This window comes from Athene cunicularia (genome assembly GCF_003259725.1).
Source record: "Athene cunicularia isolate RWA chromosome 1 unlocalized genomic scaffold, athCun1 chr1_part2, whole genome shotgun sequence".
In the NCBI taxonomy this organism is placed as follows: Eukaryota; Metazoa; Chordata; class Aves; order Strigiformes; family Strigidae; genus Athene; species Athene cunicularia.
The window spans coordinates 33,688,750-33,709,950 of record NW_020799092.1 but is presented as its reverse complement, the minus strand read 5'-3'; positions in this window follow the sequence as shown (position 1 = coordinate 33,709,950).

The following is a 21,201-nucleotide window of genomic DNA, read 5'->3' as shown; positions in this document are numbered from 1 at the left end:
ACTCTTGTGTTGCAAGCAGATACTGAAAATTATCCTACATAGGGAATAATCAAAGTCGGTAGGATTTTTTCTCAGATTTTCAGACTAAAGGTTTTTTATATATTAGGAACGCATAATGTCAGATAAATCAGCACTTCTGTTTCTTTCATCAGCTGTTTTTCTCTTGATGTTCTGTTCCTCAGCCACATGTAGCCTAATGTGGGCTTTGCCTGCAAGGATGCATCACATGTGAACTGGAATCTGTTATGGAAGAGACAATTCTCCACAAAGGAACAGGAGCACCAAGACAAGGAAACCTCTCAAAATTTGTCTAGTCTCTTCCCATAAACACATGAAAACATAATTAGAACAGGTGATGAACCAGAATTTAAATGGGTAAAAAACCTATATATGGAGCCTCATTGATAGTGGATATTGGAGACGTAGATTTTTACAATGAGATATATGCTTAAGAGTGTTTCTGAATTAAAAAGTGCTTGGGAGTGGGCTCAAGAGTAAGTGAAATTACTCTGTCTTTTCTAAACCAAGAAACAGGATTAGGCAGCTGCCAAACTTGGTATTAGAAGCAAGGCTATTTACATCTGAGTAATAAACACTTCAGAGATCACTGAATGAGCATTTGTCTACCTTTGACTGCAGTCTACTGTCCTTCATCAATTGTTTTTCATTTATTTTTGGATTTAGTTGAAGTTTCTAATTTCCTGTAATCTGGGAAAAAGCACATTTTACAAAGGATCATAAACTTAATGGGAAGGACAGGATGCATTATTTATTTTCCTTCTTCCTTCCTGTCACTCTGATCTCAGGTCACATACATAAGTGTATGAGAAGATAATTCATAGACTTCCCTGTTTCCAAGCCTTCCAGCCACTGGGCTGTTGGATGCGCTTTCTCCCAACAGCCAAGGTAATTGCTGTCACTTTACATCCATAGCATCTCACAGATGTCTCTCTACATTTGCCACTCTATTCTCCATGTTTTCAGAACCTTCATCCTATTTCAATAATAATTTCATATCTTCTGACCTGCCTTTCTTGTTGGTGCAGCCAAGATGCTGCCTTGACCCTGCTTGGCTTCTTTTTCCAGTCTACCCAGGTGGCTCACATAAATCCACAATCTTTTCTTTGGAAATCAGCACAATGGCTTCACTCCTGTTGCATCACATGCAACTCTCTTGCTTTTAAATCTCTACACAATTTATGTTACCACCTGTGTCGAGACCCTTAACTTGATAACCTTTAACTTGAAGGGCATTAACATACACCCTTCAGAACTTTCTCCCACAAATCCCAGTGTGACCAAGGTGTGTTTGAAATGAAACACCAGTTCTGTGACCAAGGTGGCTTCCCCTCTTCATGTCTCATGAAGAAGCCCATTCCTTTCAACTCTCTCCTTATTCCTTCACCTCTGTTCCTGTGCTATTTCACATTTATCTCATGAGATATCTAGTAGATAAATTTATCCAAAAATCCTATAGAAGTTCTGCCAGGCATTGTTCTACATATGTGATAATCTCTTCAGCTCAAGGATTGGTTCTTTTAGATGATTATTGTATACCACAAAATCATCAGCCTCTGCATAAACATAAATCAACAGCATTATAAAACATAAATTCTAGGTATTAGACAAAGGAAAAGATGCAGCCTAATTAATGGTCTGAGTTCAGGGAGTTTCAAATCAATTCAGGTTTCACCTGGATGTAAAAGCCTCTATGTTCCTGAATAAGTTATTTGATGTTTCCATGGCTCTGTAAAAGAACAACATTGAGTTTCCCTGGAATGGCTGTTCTGCATTTCTACCATTACTACTGTAAATTCCTCAGAGCAGAGTCCCCCCTTGTTACACATATAAATGATGCCTGCAGCAAAGAAACCCCAAACTTGTCTGGGATCCTACTTTTGAACATATTATAAGCACTTCATTAAGTGCTCATTATTAATATAGCAGTTACTGGTGATACTGAAAAATGCTTTTTTTTTCTCTCTTTCACAAAGACACAGGCACACACACACCGTTCACACAGGCTTTCTTTGGCTGCTATCGCCACCACACATTGACCTTTGAAATATGGATATAAAAGTGCCCAGAAATAAAGCTGGCAGCAACAGCAGCCCAACTGTCTTCATTTAGAATCTGAAACAAGTGAGGCCATAGTTTGCAAGCTGTCTTCATAATTACTTGAAGCAGTTGTCACTCTGGCTCTAGTTTGTTCGTTACACCCCAAACAAACAGCTGATATTTGTTAAAGTACATAAGCCACTTTGTTGAGGCAGCGTTCTTTATTCTTTACTGTGAGGAACCCTGCAGCTGTGAGTCACATGCAGTTCATAGTATTTCCTGATTTCCTTTGCTTTATTTTCTTCCCTGCATTCACTTTACATCAATCTCCTTTTTTACCAGAAAGAGAGAGTAAAAACCAAAATACAATAAGGTAAACATTAGCTAACATAAAGCTTGATAGGCTTAAGGTTTATGACCCAAATCTGGTTCCCATTAAACAAATACTTTTGCTGTGGTAAAGAATGCTTAGCAATAAGAAAGTCATGGATGGAATTTGAGGCTGCTGCACTACAGTGAAACAACTGCTGCTTACAGTTCAGCATCTCCCTCCCTGCAGTAGCCTGAAGGAGAAGTGCATGGCCAGCATCAGTCTAAGCTGAGTCAGGAGGCTTCTGGGAAGGTTCTTTCTTTGATCCCTTATATCATTAAAATTGAGGCTCTATCAAGTGTTCTGCAATATTCCATGTAAGAAAGATCAACCAGATGATGGGTGCGGATTAACTGTTGGGTAGCTGAATGGGAGAAGATCCCTTTTTGGTCTGCAATTGGCATGTCTCCATGACTGCTGGTGGAGATGAAGGAAGGAATGGAGAAGGCGTGCAGAAAGCAGAGCTGATTTAATCTGAGCTGTACGAGGGTAAAAATTGCTGTTCAGTGAGACTTTTTACAAGCCTACTTCGGCGACATGAATTTGAAAGAATAAAGACAATAAATTAGCTCAGTAAGCAGAAGAATTTGATGCAGACTTGTAGAGACTGAACTGTTAAACAAGCTCTAGATGTGTGAACAGAGATCTCAGCTTGATCAGCTTCACAACAATGATCACTGACAGAAGTAATGTAATTTCTTTTAAAGTAAAGATACAGAGGAAAAAAACAACGAAGAAAGCATTGTAAATGTAGTGTATTTCATTTTGATAACATCCCTTATTCCCTTTCTCATTACTTGCAGAGAATTTTTATATGTGAAAAACCCTGTTCAGCAATCTTTCAGATTATATGAAAGATGTTATTTGTTGTCCTTGTTGGAGAGGAAGAATCAACTGAGGTGTTGTTACTGCAACTCTTTAAAATGTGCATAAGGCAAACAGTCAAGGTGAGAAAAGACCAGTAAAGGGAGGAAGTATGATTGATTTCTATCCTGTGGAATTGTAGCTCCAAGCTCATTGTTGTGGAAATATGAGCCCAGCACATTGTCTTGCCTGACATCTGCGCATCCAGCAAACGTACTAGTGCTGAGCTATTTGAGATAATACTTTTATCTGCACAGCAACAAAAGATATGCTCCTAGACTACTAATCAGTCTTCCCATTAAACACAAGACAATGAGAAAGAAAGATGGAAAGTGAGATGCAGTGCAGGAGATGGGCATAGTAAGGCCATTTATTATTTAAGAACATCAGGAAAGCCAGGAAAGGAGGTAGAAATGCATGGGTTCTTCTCTCAGGAAAGGGGTCAAAAAAGGGAAGCTCAATGTAGTGAAAGAGGGTAGGAGGTGTAACCCATTACAGGAAGGTTACTCTTTTCCATTCAGTCACTTCCAGTCTCCTGCTGAAAAATCTATAAAAATGCAGTATGTAGAACAAGTTACCTTTTCATTATTCATAATTTAGGCCTTTAATTCTCTTTCCTACATGGTAGCAGCTATAGCTTGCTCTTGATAGAGCTAACCTTGTCTTTCCACTCTTGTCTGTGTCTGATTTTTATACTTTGCATGTGAGAGACCAAGTTACTCTTTTATCAAGTACAGGAGAAACCAAGTGTCCAGAGAAAAAGGGAACGGACAATCCACAATCTCAGCACAGAATATTTGCCACACCAATCTCAGATGAGGTATGTCTATAATACATCCTAACAGAAGGAGCTAGGAGAACTTCCCAGGTCACAGCTCTCAGCTCTGACATGTATTCTGGTCACTTCATACTCCGATGCGTGCCAAGATTTGAAATCTCATGCTTCCATGCCTGCACTTGAAGAAAAGGGAAGCATGAGGCAAGTAGGGGACCTGCAAGGAGTACAACTGATTCCCAGTCTAAACCATATGGGACTGCAGGGACTACCCTTGTGTGTGCCTGCTCTGCAGGCTGGACACAGTCACTGTGGCTTTGTCTCTCTGATGACACCAAGCCAGTGCCGCTGTGGGTTATCTGCCAGTACAGAGACAAATTGCTTTTGTCCTGATGACAGTTTGTTGTGCTTCCAGCTCACCTGAAAGAATTTTGACATTTTTATATAAGTCAAACCATGCCCAACACTAACCACACTGTACAGATGCAGAACTAGCAACAGCATCATGGGGCAAACTTTGCAAAATTATTTTATTGTTTGCTGATTCCTCCCAAATAGAAGTGAATTGTTTGCATGAAGAATAAGGTAGAAACATGATGCTTCAGTATATAACCCAAGTTGGGTCATTTATACAGGGTATGTGCCTATACCTGCATCCACCCTGTGCTTCCTGGTTTATGCATAAATAAAGCAATAAATTTTATTTGAGCTTTGGCAAGCAAAGCCAGCAAAAGCTTTTCGTATTATTTTCCCTGGCACCCCTGCCAGTACATGCACCCACTGAAAAGAGAACATAATGCTTATAAGGTAAGGGTGACAACAGAGTAGCCGTCTGCTGATATACTCCAAACATGCCCTTCAGTGACGAGAAAACTTTCTATACTGGGAAATTTTGAAAGCAGTGGATGCAGCTGACACAGATCAGAGGGGAGATGCCAGTGTAAAGGACTGTCAGAGCGGAGAGGTACTGGGCACTGAATTGATGATCAAGCTGAATCTTCTATAGAAAGTTTAAGATATATTGATTAAAAAACTCTGAGGCAGTGCTATGATGATATAGAAATACATGTTAAAAGCTAATGCTGAGCATTGTAAAAGGCTATATATCTCAACTGGAAAGTAACCTTTCTAGTAAAGGCTGTCAAATTTCTTCCATTTCAGTAGGTGTTTCCTTTGTCTCAGTTATTAAACAGAAATGTCTGCCTGTACTGAGACAAGCACCATCAAGCCTGTTGCTGCTGCTATGTGGACTGGGGTTAGTCAAGACCCAAAGTGGAAAGCATCTTAATAAAACAATACTGCAAGCAGTATGTATTGAACTCTCAGTATCTGATTTGTTGTACTACAAAATACACTTCAGGAGGCCAAGCTTGAAAAGCAAGTATCTTTCAAGGGATTTTTGTTTCCCTCCTTTTCTCACTTCCTTCTGTTTCCTGAATATATTCTACTATTTAAATATTTTACAAGAGAGACAGCATTCTCCTTCAATTTAAACCCTTGCGAAAGAGCATTAGAAAAAGTGACAAGACTATCATTCAAAGGAGAGGGTCACACTAGTGGCTTGTTACTTCATTTTCATGACAAAGATTGCATCTGACATTTAATACCCAACATCTTTCAAGAAATATAGTGAAGTGCTCCACCATTTTGACCTTTTCTTGGGTCTTTATTTCTGATTGGCCCATCCATTTCACTCTTTCCTAGGCATTATAGCCCTATCAATCAAGGAAATAGAGATTACAGTCCACTGTGAAACAATACACATTTAAAGGAGGCACCATGAAGGTTTTTAGGCCCCACATCTTCTGCAGCTTAGAATTGTTATAAACGGATCACTAGAAACTATTTCCCTTTTTTTATTCTTCTCCAGACTCTTGCAACAAATTAAGAAAATAATAACAACTTCGGGATTTGAAAAGATACTGTGGCCACAGCACCAAACAACATCCCTAGGCAACGGGTTTGCATGAGGAATGGATTTGGCATGACTAACTGAGGATGCTCATTGAGAGGCAGAGATTTTTGCTCATTTCCAGATAAACCTCTGTGCTACAGCGGCTTTGTTCCTCTCTCATTCTCACTCTCTTTCTGCCCCCTTCATGCATATTTTGGGGGGAGCACAGGTGAAATTTAAATAACACTTTAAAAATGTCCACTTCTAAAAAGCATTAAGCAGTAACACCTAGTTCTTCAGTGTCACTTTTCAACTGCAGATCGCAAAGCACTTCCTAGAATAGGGATGGGGTATTTTTAAGAATGCCATGTGTTTGATCCAGAGGCCACTGTGGAACCAGGAGTGGAATTCAGCGTTCCCCATTCCCTATGCTGAGTGTTACTCCATAGGAACTGAAATCATTACTGAAAATGCACAGGTAAAGACACAGTTTTGGGCTTGCAGGAAGGTAACAGAAAAAAATGTGGAACACTGTAAGTACCATCTGTATCCCGTTTATTCACTGTTGCTGTATTTTCTCACAAAAGAAAAAGTGATTTTTATACTGCGATTCATGGCAATGACAAATAGATCAAGGAGTTTATGGCCACTAGTGACTGACATCAGCTCTGAATTATGTCCTGCAGTGACCAAACTCTTAGCCACATTACTGAAGAGACAGTAAAGTACCACTGAAGTTGCTGTATAGTTAATGCAACAGCAGACAGTGCACTGTTCAAGTAGGTCAGCAAACAAAATGAATTCCATTCATACAAAGGAGGAAAGTAAAGAAGATACAAAATGGACAAATAAGGACTTCAGGGGAGGTATTTTCTAAAATTCACAGGCAGCTATAGAGAGACCCTGACTGAAAAACTTCAATCTGAAATGGAAAAGAAAGAAACCCCATGCTTTTCGTTGCTGCTGATGCAGTCAGTAGCATGTACATGCCATGGATACAGTTTTGCAGTGAAGGCTTTATTTTCTCTGAAGTGTAATAATTTATTACATGTTGGACTCAAAACATCTTGTGAGGTTTAAGGAAGCAGAGTAAATTTTATGATCAGACTGCAACATTGCATGACAACTGGATGCAGTTATGATGAGGGGAGGATCGAGTGAGTGGAGTAGGGGATATTTCTCCTCAGCACTCCCCATGTCAGTAAATCTTTGCTAGTATGATAGCACAATAGTGATAAGCTCTTCTAGAAAATGCTAGTACTGCTTACTGTAACTGTTTTCCTTTTGAATTAAGGTGCAGGTTTATTAAGGATTATTTTAAAAACTTGAACTGTATTAGAAATCTAGTTCATAACTGATCTGCTTATGGAAAGTTATTGGTTTGGATTAAAATTTCAGCGGAAAATAAAATAAAAAGCAGAGTTCAAGTTTTTAAGAGTTCTAGAGCTTCAGGAGTTCAACAGCCACAATATTCTTCATAGGGCACTCAGCTGAGATCTTGGAGATGTTAGCTCGAGGGTGTTAGCCCTGCTCCAAAAATACAGTCTTTAACTTAAATTATGAAGTACAGGCCAATCCTTGGTGATGTGTTCTCCTCTTATCCTTCTTGACTAAAAAAAAAATAAACAACCAAACCCCAAGAAATCAAACCCAAAAATAATTGTACAAAAACCATTATTTCATCCCTGTGAGGAATGGAAGGAAAAAAAATGTGCAAAAAATGTTATGAGATGAGAATTCCCAGCCCCATGTTGTGGAGGAGAAAAATAAGATCAGAAAAGCAGCTTTCCCAGTGCTGCAGTGCAAACTCCTGACAGATGGAGGGTTAAAAAACTAGGAGCTTTTACTAATACTCACAGCACAGGGCCCATTTTTTGCTGGGGAATGTATTTACTGCCAGTCAGCCCAGTATTTGCACCAGAGCTTTTCTCACAGAACATTTATACACATAAACTTCCCATTTCCCCTAGAGCTCCCTCTGTCCCCTCTGCCTGTGGTGGGAGTCCCTTTGAAAACACGATGCCAGAGGACCAGTGGGCTCCCAGCCCAGAGCAATTAGGGCAGGGAGTAGACATAGTACTGGTGTAACCTCTTCAAGCTGTGCGCATCAGCAGGAACAAATGAGGTTGCACTCTGGCTGGGATGTGTCAGGACCTCAACACATGCTCTGGCTGGACCCCACTGATGAGGGTTGTGTAGGCTGCTGAAGCCCCCTCCACTCCTTCCCATGGTGCTTTCTACTGCTGTTCTACCTCCTGACATTTCACAGGATTTAAAAAATCAATTATTTTTCATTTCATTATTCCAGAAACACATATTCCTGGAAATTTGTCTTGCCATGTACCAACTGGAGAACTTCTCATGCTACTGGCTCATGCTCAACGTCCCCAGTTTGTAACTGGAGCTAACAGTCTCCAATTTTAATGTCAGGTTTATGTTCTCTGTCTCTCTAACTCCCACCTTCTTTATTCCTCTTTGGCATCTGTGGTTTTTCTTCCCCTTCCAGCTTGGACTTGTGGTACTGGTGGCTTAAACCTGAAGGGATCTTGTCCTGACTGAAGCGCACACCTTTGAAATTCAGATGACCCAGGAAGATCTAAGACATTTCAAAAAGTGTATTCATTGAGCAATACTCTTACTCTGATCTACACTGAATTTTGAAGCTTTAAGAGGAATTAGCAATTAGATTGGAAAATGTGCTCGAAAGGTTCATCTTATGGACTAGCTTTGATTTAAGTTGGTGGTGTCAGGAAAACATCTGTAGGTTCTAGGCTTTGTAAAAAGCTGCAAGTTCTTCACATTAACTTTTTATGAACTAAATATATTGGCAAATGTGAGCAGTTTGGGGAGTGCTTGCTTTGTTTCTAGATTCTTTTGCTTCAGCATTAGAAAGAAAAATATATTTAATCTGTGTTTGATGAGAATTTTGAATGTTGTTTGCAAAGGCTATTTCATTAAATGAGATTCTGATACATTTGGTGCTGCCGAATGGCACCTTATTCTCCATTTGTTTCAGTGCTACCATGTGGCTGTTGTTGATTTTCATGGCCATTAAGGGGACATTTTTGTGCATGTTCTGTGCACAGAACAAATGTTCGGGTTGCTGACTCATTCTTCAAGGTGAAAGCAAATGTCTTCTGAAGTTCCAAAAAACATCACAGCCTTCAACTCCCAACCCTTTCCATCTTCTCTCTCTTTCTACTTTACCTCCAGGGGCTATCTTTTTAATTATTATGTTGCTTACTGTTCCCTAGGGTAATAATAGCTTAGTCCCTTCCATGTAAAATCAGAAGAGATGTTAAAACTTCTCTTGACTTTTAGAAAGGTTCTGCCTTTTACAATTAAAATTCTGCCCAAACAATGCCTTAACTCTGTTTTCTGTGGAATATTTGTTTATTGTTGCTTTTATATTTTCTGTGTTTTTCTGTCTGGTTGTTTGCTGTAGGTGGTTTTCAGAGCATGTTTTTCAGAGTGGGTAAACAAAGTAATAGATGTTGTGAGTGACATTCTTGTCACGAAAAGTTTTTTTTCAGAGGAAGGTTTATGCGGCCTTCACTAGAGATGGGACTTAGTCTAACAGTGACATGCAAGATAGTCACAAACTTTGATTAGAAATTCAGGTAATCTCTATGGGAATTTATTCAGTAACTGGATCCCCTCAGCTGAGTGTCTTTTTTACCAGCCCTCATCTGTTTCACTCTGTGCTTTTTGAACCACAGCTATAGCAAGCTCAGATACCACAGATTTCACCCTGCAGCTAAGCTCAAAGCCATGATTCAGCCTTTTTAGGCCTCATGGTCCCAACATCTTGGTTACCATAGCTCCTGAAGAAGTGTCCTGGGCAAGGGAAAGGCTTGGCATTGGCAAGCAGCATCATGCCTGCCCACCCCCAGAGCAGGGATAGTGGGAGCTTTTCCCAAAACACCACACAGGAACAGATGTTGAACTTCTGATGATTATTCCAACAGCCTCTACTAAACCAACATGTCCCAAGGGAGGAGGCTGCCTGAGTTTCAGGTGGCAGTCTTTGTAGAATCCAGACTCTTATAGTCTATATACATTTTTTTTCTTTTCTCTAGTTTGAGTTTTTTTGATTTTGGTTGGGTTTGGGTTGTTTGTTTTTTTTTTTAAACCACAACATAATTTATGTGAAACATTCTGGGACTTGATAACACTCAGCCTTCAGGCACATGCCTGAGAATGCACCTAAGCATAAATTACTGCACAATAATTCAAGCCCTGTCTGGTCTTATTGCTTAATAAAATTAACATTGTGATATGAACCAAAATGTCTTGAAGTGAAATTGCACTTTTTTCAAGAGATCAATTGAAAGAAAAAAAAGAACCCCACCCAATAAAAAAACCCAAACAGGTTCTTATGAGTGAGGTAAAATAAAACTCTCTTTCATCTCAAGACTTTCTTTTTCCTTTTTACAAGCCAGCAACTTAGTTGCTTTTTGCTCTGTAAGTAATGTGAGACACCTTTCTATGCATACTGAGTCATTTCATCATTCAGAAGCAAAGCAAAACCAGAAAGTTAAATGCGTTCCTGGATTTTATCTTTAATGAAAAATACCTTTTCTCCAGTTTTTTGTAAGGCCAGCAGTAAAAGGAATAGTACAGTGCTGTGAAGAAAATATCTAAGAGAGAGGAACTTCTCTGTCACTCTCTTCTTTAAAAGTTCCCAAAATAAAAGTGATGTAGGAGATCCTCAGTGCTGTCTTGGTGTCAAACCAGGGTATCTCTGTTCCTCTTACTTTAAAATGTGTATAAATACAGACCAGCACATAAGGAAACCCTAAGTCTAAGATCATAGTGACAAGGAGTGTGAGGAAGACTGACCGAAGATGCAGAGCCATGCAATATCAGTTAGATTGACAGGAAGGCTTGAGAATTAAAAGTGGTAAAGCACTTGTGGCAGGCAGTTTACTTGCTCTTTTATGTCTGTAGGAATGTGGAAAAGCTGGCCTTTTACTGGAGAATTCAGCCTGTCACAGGGTCCAAGTATACAGCCTTCTGCAGCTCAAGAAATTGCATTGGCTACACAGAGACAAGCCACAGATCAAGCACACACTTTTCTATATGTGTAACTTGCAACTGAAGGTACAGAAATTAATTTCTGCAGAACTTACAGTTAGTTTTAGGTCTTTCCTATGCTGTGGAAAAGATACAATTCATTCCTAGGCTAAAACTCCAGATTTTGAGTGGTTTTATTTCTTGAATGGAATAATCCTCTCTCTCCCAGATAAACAGTGATTGCACTGCTCATACCAATTCTTGTCAAGACAGGAAGATTGTTTGAAACAGTCTATGTGATGGTTAATACACTAAGCCCATGAGTGGTGCCTTGGAGATTATTTTGCAAATGTACAAAATCTCCTTACAAGAAAAAGTCTGAGTATGAGAGCAGATATTTATTAAGGTAGCCCAAGGAACCACAATGTAGTAATTGCTAGGAAACGCAAAACAAAAATAAATAGAGGTCTTGAAGTGCAACTGAATGAAATAAACAAGCGAGGGTAGCCTTTTGTCAACCTCCTATATGTGCTGGAATTAAAAAAATGAATGTGAATCAAAATCAAAGACAGAGAAACTGCTGGATCTGCTCTCTACATGCCTTTGAACTGGCCTAAGCATGCCTCAGTCTAGTCTGGGGAACGTGCATGCACTAGCTTGAGGATTTCACAATTATGAAAACTAAGAAGCCTTTTGTTTGTATATTTTTTAAAGTTTAATGTAGCACCATACACATCTTGTCAAAAAGGGGTTTGAGCAAGTCTTTATGTACTTTTAAAAGGCAAGTAAACAGACAAAGAGACACTGACTGTTTTATCTCTCCAGCCAACACACTAGAAAAGCAAACTTACTTTCTTCTAGGCACTACTTTTTAATTAGGTTCCTTCCAGTGTAAACTCTACAAGAAGATCTTCATGTGGGCTTGCAAGAACTCCCTTAGGTGGGTCCAGAAAGTCTTCGTCACCATTAATGGGAGATGCCATGTTATGGAAGTCATCTGTATATTCTCCTTTCTGCATTATCAGTATCCACCGTCAGGCCTGGGGACAGGGTAGTCAATTCAACTATCCCACAGTGCTAATATAAAGTGGAAATAAAAGGCACAATTTTCACAGTGGGGAAGAGGCCGATATGAATAGCTTGGAAAAAATCAAAACCTCGGACAGAATGAAGAAAAGAATTAGGTCACTGACTCCGAGCCAGGAAAAAAAACATACAGGAGGAAATTAGAACAGCAGAAATATTTCATATTAGCTCATCCAAAGATTTAGCGTGCATGGGCAGCAGTATGTTCTGTCTTCTGGAAAACTGTTATGGGCAGGAAAGATTGTTAGGAATTTCTATGCCAACTCCAGAGTGTAACCAGTCCTACCCAACAAATTACATATGTGGCAGTATACATATGATATAAGATATCCTTTAAGCCTGAAAGCCAAATGCTGGACTCATCCTAATGAGAAACAGCACAAAGCGTGCTTGTTAACCCTTTTATACTGTACATTATGCACACATTGCCAGAATATCATCAAGGTTGCAAGGAAGCACCCAACATTGTTATTGTCCTCACTGCACATGTGGATATTTAATTACATGTTAACAATTTTTCACATTAAATTCACTACCTCAGAGACTGGAAGGAAGCCACTGTTTTTTCCAAGGCTTCATTTTTTTGCAGAAGGAAAATGCAGTATAGGACATGGTAAGTAACAGCTTGTAGAAGCCATTTCCTGGTGCATGAAGGGTAATAAATGACTGGAAACAATTGGCACAGAATTACCAAAGGAAAATTGTGTTTATCCAACTTGATTACCACCTGGGATGAAAGCCTGTGGATAAGAGGAGAGCAGTAAAGGTCATTTACCTTGATTTCAGTATGACTTTTGACGTAGTCTTCCATAATGTCCTCATAGATGAGGAGATGTGAACTAGATGGATGGACACAAGGTTGATGGGAAAAACTGCTGGACTCTTGGGCTTGAAGGGTCTTACTCAGTGGTCTGAAGTACAGTTGGTGGCCAGTTATGAGTGTGTTCCTTGAGTCAGTACTGGGGTAATATGTCTAACAACTTTATCAGCAGCTCAAGTGATGTGAGGAAAGTCACGTTTAGCAACCTCATGGATGACACCAAACTGGAGGAAGCAGCTGACACACTGGAGGGCAGGGCTGTCATTCAAAGGGACCCAAAGTCTGGAAAAATGATCCAAACAGAAAATCATGAAACTGAATAAAGGCAAACACAAAGTCCTACAGCTGGGATGGAATAACCTCATGCAACAACAGAGGTTGGGAACTGTCTGTAGAAAATTTTCTGGAGGGTCATGGTGGACAAATTGAACATGAATGAGGAGACTATTATTGGAACAATGAAGGTTAACCATATATAGCAAGAAGATAACAAGCAAATCAAATGCAGCGTTTATTTCCCTCTACTTATCACTCATGAGCTCTTACCTGGAATATTCTGTATGGTTTGGGACCCTTCCATACAAGGCAAACTGGAGAGACTCCTCTGGAAGGCCAATGTGATGATAATGGATAAAGCATAAAAAAGGAGAGGCTAAAGGAGCAGGATTTATTTAGCTGGATAAAAGAGGCCTAAAGGGGATCATAGAGAGCAGTTCTCAGAGATGCACAGTAAAAGGACAAAATGCAGAGAGTGATCACACTCTTCAGAAAGGGGCATTTCAATAAGGGTAGTGAAGCACTGGAAGAGGGGCCCTGAGAAGTAGCCGAATCTCCTTCTTTTGAGATTCAAAGAACTTACCTGTACAAGGCCCTGAGCAATCTGACCTAACTTAGGAAATTGGCCCTGCCCTGAGTGGGAGATGGACTACATGATTCTCTTCTGACCTAAACCCTTCTATGGTTCTATGATTCAAAATACCATGTGTTTAAGGAGCCTAAAGCCCATATCATACATGAACTCAGCCTCTCTGCCCTGACTGGTGTGTGACCCAGTAGATAAAACTCTGCCCACAGCTAGTATCTGGTGATCATAGGAATGTCCGTGCTTTTGGAAAAAGCAACACCAATGAAGTGGTTGTAGCACTTCAAAGGCCCTTTGAATTCACAACTTTTATCTTGCAGGAAATATTCTAATCCCTGAGCAACTCACCCCAGTTCAAAAGAGAATTGTTCTGCAATTCAATTTCTGAAGCCTCTGTTAATACAAGTCAGTGTACAGGGAAAAAAAAAAAAAAATCATATGGTGAAGAGTACAAGCAAGTAGGGACTGACTCTATAGTCAATTGATTAAGGCATTGAAGTAAGTGAAAACAAACGTGATAATCAAAAAAAAGGTAAGAACAGAAGGTCTCTGCTCCCCAGCATATTCATGTGTTTTACATGTGAGAATCATCAACTAAAGGATCCAGGGAGAAGAGAAAAGCACCTAAGTTATCTCTTCTAGTTGAGATAATTTTTGCATCTGCTCCCCAGTTAATAATAAAGGAAAGAAATAATAAGAGAAAGAAAGTGAGAAGTTACACAGAAGAGACTGGAGAATTTAATTCTGTCCCTTTTTCAGCCACAGACTGTCAATGTGATACAAGGCCAGTCCCTCAAACCAATTTTCACAGGCAGTGAGCTATAACAGGAGTCCTTTGCTTGACACCCTGAGATCTAATACAGAGAACACTGATCTGCTTCCAAGTGTAACTGGAGCCAGCGTGAGCTGTGTTGTGAATATGCAGGCTACAGCTATTTAATGTTCCCAGGACCACTCACTTCTCCCAGGACCAACTGCATAGGGTACCTCCGTCCATATTGCTCAGCTCAGCTTCCAAAATAGCATGGACTTCTCCACAGTGTCTCTTGGGACTAGTTTCTGGCCTTGCTCAACTCCCATGCTCAGGAATTGTCAAAAAGGAATCGGCATGAGCCAAAACTGTGCCAGGAACTGTTGTAACAAATTGGGATAGGGTCTGAGTGATCACCAGGGCATAAGGCTTACAGCTACACATGGAACAATGAGGAAAGTAAGATAATTGAATAAATGGCTGTGACGCAAATGCTGTCCTCCTCACTTAGTAAACATAGCTTTCCCATGCTAGCCTTCCAAATTAGCCCTTCAAATATTCCCTCTTTCCTTTTTTTTTCTGAGCTGTTGAGTAAGTATGAGAGATAAGATCTCAGTGAACAACTGAACAAAATCAATAAGATCCTCCATTAATCCTCCTGCCTTTACCTGTTGTGACATTTTAAACTTCTATTCCAAACTCTTTGTGTAAGGGCTCACTTCATCTCATATTTTGTAGCAAGATATCCAATCAGGACCCAACTCAGTCTAGAACTGCTTTGTGATAAATAATAAAGATTGTAAAAATTTATAACAATGTTTTTGAACAATTGTGTTTGGTTTTAAGACAGGTATGTCACTTCAAATTTTTCAGTTCTTTAATTTACACTTGGCTTTGTCTCTCAGTTCAGGAAGTCTGACAAATATTTTTAATGCTGGTTAAAACAATCACATAGGAAAAATCTTACAGTTCCGTAGTTTGGAGGATCTAGGTCTGAATAGCGACTGAGGTATCTCTAAAACGTCTCTAATTTGTACCATTTTAGAAACAGTTCCTTGAAGCAAAAGGAAAAGTTTGGAAACACCAGCTTCTGAGTGTCGAGCTACCAAACCTCAAGCCTTTATACTGGCTTCAGTTTTTACCAGGACTTATTAATCTTGGAGCTGGCACAAGGCCTGGTATAACAGATTACCTTATGACTGTGTTACATCTCCTTTCTGCTAACCTGCAATGATTAAGCTGATAGGTCAAACATATGCTGAATAGTGTAATTTCTCTGTAAAAGACATATTTTGACAGTAATTGTAGACCTGTCAAAACTTAGACATTGAACATCCTTACTTCTGCTCCATAATTTCACATACCTGCTAGGAGGCCTGAGAGACCAAGGAACAGATCCCCAGTGCCCGGTGTACCACAGTGGAAGTGCATTCTTCACTCAGTCAGAAATGCCTCATGCTGAAAGAAGAATTTTGCATGTAGATGGCATAATGGAAAATCCATTTGTCATGAAAAAATGCCAACTTTTTGCCAAAAGGAATTTTCAAAAAATGTTTTGGGGAAAATGGAAGTAAATCTCTACAAAATCTTAATCATCCAGGCTGCTTGGAAGCCAAGGGCGTTGGGAGCCAGGTAGCTGGGGAGCCATCAATTCAGAGATTAGGAATGTGTCAGCCTCAGAAACTGATCATACCAGGGAGTCCTTGAGTAGAAGCCGCCAGGCAGCTCGACAGCAAAAAGCATTGAGTTCTTTATTGTCAACATTTTTTTCAGTAGAAAGTAATTTTCAGCATATTTTCAACAATGTAATTCTCAAAAACCTCAACAGTGGCACTAATAAGTCACCCTAACTCTGTCAGATGTGAACGTCAGTCAGAGCATGGTGCCAAACTTCATAAAGGAAGTGGGAACAGAAGGCTGGGGGAACTCCCATGTCTCTAAGAAAGCAAGGTACTGCTTCAAGGTCCCAAATGCTCTTTGCTACTTATACTATAGTATAAAAATCACTCCTCTGTAACAGATAATTTTTGTCACAGGGACTAAAAGGACTACAATAGAACAAGGGATGACCTATCCTGTTCTACTTGGCAGCCCAGACCAGAGCAGTTTCCTTCAGCAGGAGTGAAGCCAGGCACTTACGATGAGGGCAGAGGCATTTTGCAGATCTGAGGTGGCCTCGCTGCAGAAGTTTAGGACACTCACAGCTCAGGATAAAGCTGAATGAACTGGTGCAGAACTGTTGAGTAATTGTAATTTTATTCAGACTATATCCTGTTGCCAAGCTTGGGAGTTTCTATGTTCTTCTTTCCTTAATAAAAGTTCCCTTACTTTACGTGTTAACTCTGAGCAGTTACAGGTCAAAGCACACTTTAGGCCTATGGACAATGAGTGCCTGATAAGAGTGACTGCAGGAGGACATTGTTTTTCTCAGCCTGGACAGAGGTCAAAACAGTTTTGTTGGAATCCTAGATCCACTGAGTCCAAACTTTGTTGTTATCATAAATTGACAAGAAGACAGATTACTCATGGCATTGCTTCAGTGGGATACGGCACAGATTTATCACATACGACCACAACATGAGCAAGCCCTTCAAGGCTTGACTTCACATTTCTTCCTTCTATTTGACCCTTCATCCCGCTTTCTCCTTTCTTCCTGGCCCACGATTCTCTCTAGACATCATCTTCTACCCCAAGAAGAGATCTATATCTCCATCTCACACTGTCTCTGTTCTTTCTATGGTTACAATCTCTCTGACTTCACATTATCCCCCGTTTTAGGCCAAGGAAGGCCTGAAGCTGAAAAATCAATAGGGAAGTGTAAGAAAAGTAGCACAATCCAGACCTAGCCACAGGCAGCTCCTTTTATCTTCCTGAGATGAAATGTCATTTCTGTAGCAAGTGCCTTTTCATTTGGAATCCATCTTTTCAATGATGAAATAACACTTCTGAAAGAACCACATCAGAGAGGATGGTTCTTTGGGGATATAGTGATAATAAGCATAGCAAGTGACAGAGGATAATCTCAGCAAGCATTTAGTAAGGTAGGAAGCACAATATCTATTCAACCTTTGATAAGGTAGAAAACTTCAAACTGGGATAAAACCAAATCTCTAGCATTCATGACATCTCTAAAAAAGGCAACCAGCTGCCGGGGCATATAAAGAGCTACCATCAGAAATTCAGAGACTCCAAAAGGCTCTGGATGTTTTTGCTCAAAAAATACTTATCCTAGAGAAAATACTAGTATGCAATTAATTTTAAATATTTTCCTCAGAGTTAGTAGCTTCACATTTCCAAATCCAAGGCAATTCTTTGAATCAGTAAGATCTCACTATTGGCCTTTCATCTTTCTAAAGGATCCCACAACAGTACTGCCATCCACAGACTTAAATTCTTTGAATTCAGGTGGCTTTGCCCCAAAGCGCTTATTTCCTTCAGTTGTCATTAATATGATGAGTCATATTAAGGACATAAAATTTTGGAAAAACAAAATTCCACTTTTTTCCCCTTTCTTAAATAAATAGGAGAACAGCTAAAAATAAAAGAAAAAAAAAATTTCTGTAAATGAGCAGTTCTGCCTCAGCTATCATCAAGCATTATATTTCATTGTCAGAGTCATGTAGCACACCTGGGTGGCTTATGTTTCCTTTTAATTTGTGCAGTTCCTGGAAAATAAAATGCTTTATTATGTTCTGCAATACAGTAGCATTCTGTAAGGTGCCCCAAAGTATCTAATCATCACAGTACTTTTGTTTTATTTCACTAAAATGAACAGACAATCACAGAAGATATTTAGCTTTTGGCATTTAAAGGAACAGTTGGCATGCACAGTTTAAAATATTTCTATTATTTTAGCTAAGATAATTAGTAGAAAATAACTGTTCTCTGGCAGATTGCATTTAAAACTGTACTATTGTACACATCCTCAATTACTATGAAACAAGTAGTGTACAAGGAATATAACATTAAATACATTTCAGGCAGGGAAACAGCTGCTAAAATTTAAGACAGGTAATTGTGTAAAGTTCAAATAATATTAGCAGAAAATCCACCCATTTTGCTAAATCCATCACTTTGAAAATAGAAATGTTTTTCTCTCATAGTAGAATAGATCTAAAAGTATAAAAAATGCACCTAGTCTTTCGAGGTGTGCTGTGGGAATAGACATGCTTTGAGATCAAGTTTGTAAACCAAAAGGAAAATTGCTTAAATACTAGTTTAACTATCAGAAAGACAATTTAAAGATATAAATACGAATATGATTGTATCCATTGTTCTTGGACTTATAGTTTTATTTACCATGAACACAACTTACACTGAAACAGAATGCAAGCACAATTTAAGCCTTTATTTAAAACGAGGTCTGGAGTGCCCCAGATGTGTCAGCTCCCCCCCGCCACGGAAAGAGGGGGGTCCTGTGAATGGGGAACGGAGCCAGGGGATTTGCAAAGCAGAAGTGCTCAGTGCTGCATTATCACAGTGCTGCTGTGATTGTGTCCAGTGTTGTGTGTCTTAATTTTACCATTAGCACCTCCCTCATCCCCATGACCTCCTACTCTCAGTACATAAAAGCAAGTAAGAATTTAAGGAAGGGGTGCAGCCTGCTCCTCCCTGAGGCTCTGGGGAAGGCTGGCTTTGGGCAGTCATTGCATTGTGTGTATTTCAGCTGCACCTTGGGACAACCGGCATCATGGAGGCGTCATTGTGGGACTGCGCTGTACATTATTAATGTAAGAGAGGCCTTCAGCTTCACATGCACAGCAACTGGCATGAATTTAAATAAGACACTGAAGGGAATTAGCTGCAGAAAATTAATGCCAGGCGAGCCCATTCTAAACACAACATGCCCAAACCCCTTGTCTGAAAAACAATGAAGCTGAATGTAGATATTCGTAATGTGAAATCACATGCTTGCACACATGGTCTCTGCACTTAGCACATATAAGTTGTCTCCAGCCATCACACACAGGCATACGTACACACTCACACATACATACATACAGTCATGCAGTTTAAATGCACATGTAAAAACATTCTGCTCGCTTTTCCCTCACCACACATGTTAAATAGGTCAAAATAATGAAAGCATATACATGAACAGCTGTGCATGCCAGATATAGAACAAACATAGGAGTGTGAAGATGAAGCACGAGTCTGGATTACCACAAAACCAGATAAAAATGCAAAGAAATTACATTTAGGATTTTACAATTTATCATTTGATATTGCAGCCCCATAAAATCATTCTTTTTTTGTGGTTAGAGACAATTCTAGATCATGTTTTCCCCATAGATATCATATTTTATTGATCTTCTACTCCATCTATATTTTAATTTATAGCGATACTTTAACAAGAAAAGTAATGTATGCCACCACTAGAATTAGTAAGGTAGACTGTACAAAATCTGGTTGCTCATACATTAAATGAAATTGCTAAGTGAAATGTTTCTGTTGTTGTCTTGCAATTCAGGTGAAAATTAATGCATTACCAGAGGCATAAGAGGTGTAACCAGAATCACTAAGTATGGATTCTGATTGACAAGCTATGGTAAGAAAAGTTGTGCTTTGTATAGGTTTGTAAGGGATTTAAGAATTGGAATTTCAATCCAGAAAATTAGAACTCTTAATTGGGATTGCTTGTGACAATTTTACAGCCCCAGATATAGTGCTAGAACACTAGAACTGACAGAGAAATAATCACCATATTAAACATTAGTTCAATTTTCTTTGTTTGTTCCTGCTTCCCATTTGAGCACTTTTGAGTACCATTTGTGAGCACATCTTCCTAGCTACTCAGCATCCAAACATATTGGAAGAATATCACAGGAGCACAAAGGGCAGATGATATGATTTATTAACAAAGTATTGAATGTGTTCATGTAGACTCCAAGTCTGAAGATGCATCACTCAATAATTTTTGTGGGTATACCTCTTAATGTTAAAGCTCAGTATCTGCCATTAGCCAGACAGATTGTGTGTTAAATATATGCTTAGATCAAACTGTGTAGACAAATTCAGTTTTTTTTTAAATTCACCGTATTAAAAGACATGTATAAGTACAAATAAAATAATGCTCTAGAATTTAAATATAGTAATTTACTTTCAGGGGGTTTATCATTTTGACTGAGGACAGGAGGAGTGGGTGAGGTAGCATATGATGACAGAATTATTACCCAGATCTACAGTTAAGCTACGTAAATAATTCATCTCCACACCAGATATGTCTTTCTGAAAACCTACCTCATGTCTTCCCTCTGCAATGAACGTGTTACACATCATTATTTCAATGTTAATTGCAATGGAGACCAGATAGAGGAGCTCAGAGTGCCTACTGTGCAAGTGAAAATTGTTTGCCCTGTTCAAAATCAGGTAGGGCTTGATGTGGTAAAGGCTAAATACCATGAACAGCGAATGGCTTTCATTCAGTCTTTAGTGATGATAAACAATTTTATTGTTTCTATTGTTTATTTTTAGAATTAAAGCTAACCCATTCCTGTTAAACCTAGATACACGTCAAACAGTTCTATATGTAAAGAAATAAACTATTTCAGTTAGACCCACAGGAGAAAAAGACCAAAGAGTATTTAATCCATTTGGCTCTGAAAATAAGTTGTTCATTGGACAGGAAAATTATTGAGCAAGTGTAAGCAGTATATCTGAGTATTGTTCATGATTTCTCATCTGAGGCAAAGACGAAGAAGAGAT